General features: G+C 38.8%; 1 non-coding gene across 1 annotated transcript; it reads right to left on the minus strand.

Annotated features, from left to right (window-relative positions):
• Positions 1–6,230: 6,230 nt before the first annotated feature.
• LOC112815557 (U6 spliceosomal RNA) lies at positions 6,231–6,337 on the minus strand. The gene has a single exon (XR_003206017.1). It is a non-coding gene; the product is annotated as a U6 spliceosomal RNA (small nuclear RNA).
• Between the last annotated feature and the right edge of the window lie 651 nt (positions 6,338–6,988).

Raw genomic sequence — 6,988 nt, forward strand, 5'->3', positions numbered from 1 at the left:
AAGGAAGGAAGGAAGGAAGGAAGGAAGGAAGGAAGGAAGGAAGGAAGAAAGAAAAGAAAGAAAATAACAGGGAAATAGTCCATTGCAGTAGCATAATAGACCCAGAAGAAATCTGTTTTCTGTTTGATTTCTAAGTGAATTTTATTTGACCACAAGTTTATCCCAATCGGAAAATTTTCTACCACATTTTGTATTGTGCTAAAAAAAAAGAAATCAGCAGTTGTCACATTTTCTTTAAAAGTGACTGTCAGATTAAATCTTACAACAGCTTTAGTGACTTAAACCACCTCCCCAGAATGGTTTAGAGATGTGTGCTATGGTAAGAATTCTCATGTATTATTTTTGTATTCAATATTTTACCATCAGCCTCTTAACCCCAGGGAAATGTAGAAACTGAATACTTGTCAAAATATTACATAGCCTTTCTAAAATTGCGGTACTGTGAAAACTGTATTTGCACTGTAACTCAGATTCTTGATAACACTCTTTTTTCCCACGATGTAGAAAATTTCCTTTCCTTTCTTTATGGGAAATGTTCTTGTTTTTCCACAGGTTTTTTTCGAAAAGACTTAGGGCAGACCATTTTTACCTCTCCAATGATAACGATTCAGTCATCATTTCAACCTTTTTCTCTAGTCCTTTTAATTACTTCTTGAGAACCCTTTACCTCGCCTTGGTCTCAACAGCCTTGGAAAGAGGAAAGGCAAAAAAGTACCTGACTTAAGACCAGTTACCTCCTTATCTGGCCTTGACTGTGCCTTCATTCACTCACAATCACTAGCTATGCCCTTTCTGTGTGCCAGGCACTGACCCTTCCAGGCCCCGAGGAAACAGCAACGAGGAAGACAAAGTTCTCTGCCCTCCAGAAGTTTATACACGCCCTGTGTTGGGGAAAATTAATATCCTCCAATGAGGCCAGGAGCTCCCATTGGAACCCATATCTGTGGAGTAGTCATTCCTCATGTTTATTAAGTGCACTGTGCTTTATGTGTAGAGGTTAAAAGATTCAAAATGCTAGTATTTGATTTTTCTTTTTTTTACCTACAGAAATGAGAATTTCAGAAGATTCGACCTATCATTTTCACGTGAAATTCTCATAACAATTCTATAAGGTGAGTAATGCATGCGCTCCACTTTACATATGGGGAAAGGAGGCTGGGAGAAGTTAAATAACGTAGCCACTTGGCACAGCTGGGCTTCGAAGTTGCATCTGTTTGATTCAGGACCCAGAGCTTTTAGCCTCTACCATATGCTGCCTCCTAAGTTAGTGTCGCTACTTCCCACCACGCTGTTTCTCGCCCCAGGGACCACATAGTCAATTACTGATATATTCACTTAAAAGCAGAAATCTGGACCTCACAAATTCAGCAGTTCTAATGAAATCAATTATACGGATACTCATTGCATAGCCTGGATCTGAAGTGTCAAAATAATTCTTATAGATTTGAAAAGTTATTTTGAAAACAGTCTCATTGGATGTTTGAAATCAAATGATGGGAGGAATCAAGACTATTGTAAAATATGTGCTTAATCTAAAAGCAGGATATTCGGATCACATCCCTGGTCCTTCCCTACAACTTGATGTTCCTCTTGTACAGCTGTTGTCTGATGATATATCACTGTATTCTCAGGCCCCCTGGCTAAGGAATGTCAAGGTCTTTTTTATTTTTTAACTCTTCCTCCTTCATCTTTTGACAATATCCACTAACCAACTAATCAGCAAAGCCTTATAGTGCTACAAAGCTCACCTCTTAAATCCAACATCACATCCCCCATTGCTACTGCTCGGCAGTGTGAAGGCAGAGCAGAAGATGACACTGAGGGTCCAACTGCACAGATGTTTTTGTTCACCCAGATACATGCGTAACAAGAATGTAGGGGTTCTTTTTCTGTAAAGATTTTTTTTTTTATTTTTATGAGAGAGGGGGAAGGGCAGAAGGGGATGGAGGAAAAGTCTCAAGCAGACTCCTAGCTGAGCGTGGAGCCCGACATGGGGCTCGATCCCACAACCCTGAGATCATGACTTAAGCCAAAATCAGGAGTCTGCCGCCCAACTGACTGAGCCTGTGTCTCAGCTTCTACTGCTGGCTGACAACTCTTAGTTTTCCTTGGCTTGTACCTGACTGAAGGTACCTGACTTGTATCACCCCAGCTTTTGCCTCCATTATCACATGTCTGTCTTCCCTCTGTTGTCTGTGTCTTCACATGACCTTCTTATAAGGACGCCACTCATGGGCTTTAGGGCCCAACCTAATCCAGTATGACCTCATCTTATTTTAACTAATAATTTCTTTAAATACCCTATTTCCAAACAAGGCCATGTTCTGAGAGGACATGAATTTTGAGGGGGGCACTATTTAACCCAATACACCTTATATTGGGATTTAGTACCAGCAGAATTATAATGGGTGTTTGATGTGATGACTAGACTCTAACTTTTTCTTCCTAGGGGAAAACAAACAAAAACAAAACTCTAGTTTTGAAGGAATGTATGCAATAACAGAATCTGAATGGAATGTTTCTGGTTACTATTTTGTAAACTTCCCCTTTCTTGGAAAACACAGAAGTGGGAAATGTCTCCACAGCTTCCCATTAGTAGATGGTGTTAATGGTTGGCCTCTGATTCTTACTAGAGTCAACTAGTCCATTCTCAAGACATCTTGGTGTTGCCTACCCCCCAACTTTTGCCTTTCTACCAAACCACGTATTAACATACCAACCAGCTTTCAGCAACTTCAGCGGGGTAATCATTGTAGTTTCAAGGGAAACATAGCTGATCTCATCAACTTGGGCAAAGTCTCTTGGAAGCAAATGCCATGACACAATTCAATTATTTAATCAAGTAATCATACTATTACCCATAATCAGCACAATTCAAGTGACCATCTTATTCGCATGGCCATTGGTTAGGACTGTTATGAATCCTGCAGATTGAAACTAGCTGATGTTGGATTCTGTGAATAGGCTACAAATTCCAGGGTCTTCCCCTTCTGTGACTCAGAATTCCCCAAGGGAAGCTTGCCAACCACAGAGCTGAAGAAGATTGCATGGCTCTGCTACCAAAGGAGCAAAGCTTTCTTACCATTGTTTTCATCTTTGAAATGGAAATCTCAAGAAAGAGACAGCTGTTTGTGGTGAGAAATATAACAAAGGCCCTTGTCTTGGGCAAAGTAGGGGTGATGAGAATTCAAAACTATATCATGATGAAAATGTGGACCCCTTAGGTCATCTGGAGAAACTTCTTCTTTCTGTTCAGGATTGTCTGTTTTGTTTTCTTCATGAGAACATAAAATCCTCTCACCCTATTCCAAGGAGAAGGCTGAATGACATGCAAGCAACTGTTGAAATCATGTTTGCTCAAGTTCTGGTGTGGAGGGAAAATTCTATTGCTTACCAGCAATATTTTTAAAAACTAAGCATGTCCAGTCTGTTCTTCACAAATTTACCAATCAGATAAGTCCTTCACCAAATAAGAAAAGAGCTTACTAGGAATTCCTGGGAAAAGATTTGCACTGACAAATATTTCAAATCTATTTCATCCCTGTCACCAGACACGTCATTTTGTGCAAAAATAAGCCAGTCAGAAAGAACTTCAGAAGATCGTTTGTTGTTGATGGTTGGTAATTGTTTATTCCATTGAATGAAAAGACTTTTTTTTTGCTGTGACACAAATCTGAATATCCCCACTCTGCATCCCACTACCACACCTGTGCACCCTCAAACAACTAGAGAACTCAAAAATAAGCCCCAAGCAACACTCAGATTGACCTACTGTGTCCCTAAAGTGCAAGTATACATAATAAACATAATGATAGAAGTCAAGGCAGGGGATGTGGCTTATTCCATCCCTTTTCATTGGTCTTTAAATAAACATATATGTGTTTACTACCCTTCCACTTTGGACAATTTTTTTTTCCTGTAATTTGCTGTATGGGGGAAATGTAACTTCATGAAGCACTTTTTCCTACAAAGTGTGAGGCTTGAAAAACATGTCTAATGATGTGTATGTGTGTGTTTGCTTGCTTTTGTCCCCCCATTTTTATGGAGGTATAATTGACAGTTGAATTGTAGTGTATTTAAAGTGTAGGGCGCCTGGGTAGCTCAGTCGGTTAAGCATCTGCCTTCGGCTCAGGTCATGATCCCGGGGCCCTGGGATTGAGTCCCACATCGGGCTCCCTGCTCCGCGGGGAGTTTGCTTCTCCCTCTACCCCTCCCCCCTGCTTTCTCTCTCTCAAATAAATAATGAAATCTTTAAAAAAAATAAAGTGTACAACATGGTGATTTGATATACGTATATGTTGTGAAAGGAGTCTCATTATCAAATTAATTAATGGATTCATCACCTCACATAGTGATGTTTTTTGCAAGAATGATTAATTTATACTCTCAGCAAATTTCAATGATACAACACAGTATTATCAGCTATAGTCACCATGTTATACCTTAGATCCTCAGAACTTATTCATGTTATAATTGGAAGTTTGTATCCCTTTCCCAGCCCCACAGTCCAATTTCCCCACTTCCCAGCTCCTGGCAACCCCCAATTCTACTTTCTGTTTCTATGAGTTTAACTTTTTTTTCTTTTTCTTTCTTTATTTTAGATTTCACATATGAGCGATACCATGTAGTATTTATCTTTCTCTGTCAGGTTTATTTCACGTAGCATAATGCCCTCCAGTTTTATCCATGTTGTTGTAAATGACAGGATTTCCTTCTTTTTGACGACTGAATACTATTCCATTGTATCTGTACATACACCATGTTTTCTTATCCCTTTATCCATCAACAGGCACTCGTTTCCACACCTTGGCTATTGTAAATAATGCTGCAATGAACATGGGGGTACAGATATCTCCTCTAGATAATGGTTTCATTTTCTTTGGATATACGTGGTAAGTAGGACTGCTGGATCACATGGTAGTTCTATTTTTAATTTTTCGAAGAGCCTCCATCCTGTTTCCCATAGTGGTTGTACAAATTTGCAGTCCTACCAACGGTGCACGAGAGTCCTTTTTTCTCCATAACCTCTCCAGCATTTGTCATTTTTTTTTGTCTCTTTGATAATAGCCATCTTAATAGGTGTGAGGTAGTATCTCACTGTTGTTTGGATTTGCATTTCCCTGATGATGAGTGATGCTGAGCATCTTTTCATGTGTCTGTTGGCCATTTGTACATCTTCTTGGGAAAAATGTCTATTCAAGTCCTTTGTCCATTTTTAAATTGGGTTACTTGAGGGTTTTGTTTGTTTGTTTTGTTTTGTTTTTGCTATTGGGCTGTATGGGTTCCTTGTGTATTTTGGATATTAACCCTTTACCAGATATGTGGCTTGCAAATATTATCTCCCATTCTGTAGGTTGCCTTTTCCTTCTGTTGAATGTTTCCCTTGCTGTGCAAAAGCTTTTTAGTTTGATGTAGTCCCACTTGTTTATTTTGCTTTTGCTGTCAAATAAAAAAAAATCATTTCTAAGACCAATGTGTCAAGGAGCTTATTCTCCTATGTTTTCTTCTAGGGGTTTTATGGTTTCAGGTCTTATGGTCAAGTCTTTAACCATTTTAAGTCGGTTTTGGTGTGTGGTGTAAGACAGGGGTCCAGTTTCATTCTTTTGCATGTAGCTGTCTAGTTTTCCCAACACCATTTACTGAGGAATCTGTCCTTTCCCCATTGCATAGTCTTAACTCTTTTGTCAAAAATTAGTTGACCATAGATGCATGGGTTTATTTCTGGGCTCTGCACTATGTTCCATCGATCTATGCGTCTGTTTTTCTGCCAGTACCATATGGTTTTGACTATGAAAGCTTTGTAACACAGTGTGAATACTTTGAAATCAGGAAGTGTGATGTTTCTAGCTTTCTTCTTTTTTTCTAAAAATGGCTTTAGCTGTTCAGGGTCTTTCACAGTTTCATACAAATTTGAGGGTTATTTGTTCTAGTTCTGTGAAAAGTACCATTGGAATTTTGATAAGAATTACATCGACTCTGTAGATTGCTTTGGATATTATGGACATTGTAATAATTTTAATTCTTTCAGTCCATGAGCATGGAACGTCTTTCCATTTATTTGTGTCTTCTTCAATTTCTTTCATCAGTATCTTATAGTTCTCAGTGTACAGATCTTTCACCTCCTTGGTTACATTTATTCCTATGTCTTTTATTCTTTTCGATGCTATTATTAATGGTATTGTTTTATTTCTTGAGGCATTTTAGAATGCTTTATTATTTTTCTATTTTTAAAAAATATGGAATGCTTCATGAATTTGCATGTCATCCTTGTGCAGGGGCCATGCTAACCTTCTTTGTATAGTTCCAATTTGAGTATATGTGCTGCGGAAGCAAGTACAATGGTATTGTTTTCTTAATTTCTTTTTCTGATAGTTTGTTGTTGGTGTATAGAAACACAGCTGAGGGGTACCTGGGTGGTGCAGTTGGTTAAGCTTCTGACTCACGGTCATGATCTCAGGGCTGTGAGATGGAGCTCTGCGCTCAATGGGGAGTCTGCTAAAGTTTCTCTCTCCCTTTCCTTCTGCCCCTCCCCTTGCTTGTGCGCTCTCTTTCTCTAAAATAAACAAATAAATCCTAGAAAAAAACCCAACAACTGATTTTTGCATGTTGACTTTGTATCCTGCTACCTTACTAAATTTCTTTATTAGTTCCAACAGTTTTTTGGCTATAGTCTTTAGGATTTTCGATGTATAATATCATGTCATCTACAAATAGAGACAATTATACTTCTTCAATTAACAATTTTGCTTCTTACTACTTCTTTGGATGCCTCTTATCTCTTTTTCTTGCTTGGTTGTTCTGGCTAGGACTGCCAGCACTATGTTGAATAAAAGCGGCAGGAATAGGCACCTGCATCAGAATTACCTGTGATAGTTCTTTAAAAAAATACAGATTTCTGGGCCCCTTTGGCTCCCTTTTTCTGCACATTGGCCTGCCTCAGCCTCAACCTCTGCTTTCTACCTTGACTTACTTTCCTCATACTATTCTA

The sequence above is a fragment of the Callorhinus ursinus genome, unplaced genomic scaffold, assembly GCF_003265705.2.
Source record: "Callorhinus ursinus isolate GAN/ISIS: 27379988/994484 unplaced genomic scaffold, GSC_fseal_2.0 scaffold64, whole genome shotgun sequence".
Lineage (NCBI taxonomy): Eukaryota > Metazoa > Chordata > Mammalia > Carnivora > Otariidae > Callorhinus > Callorhinus ursinus.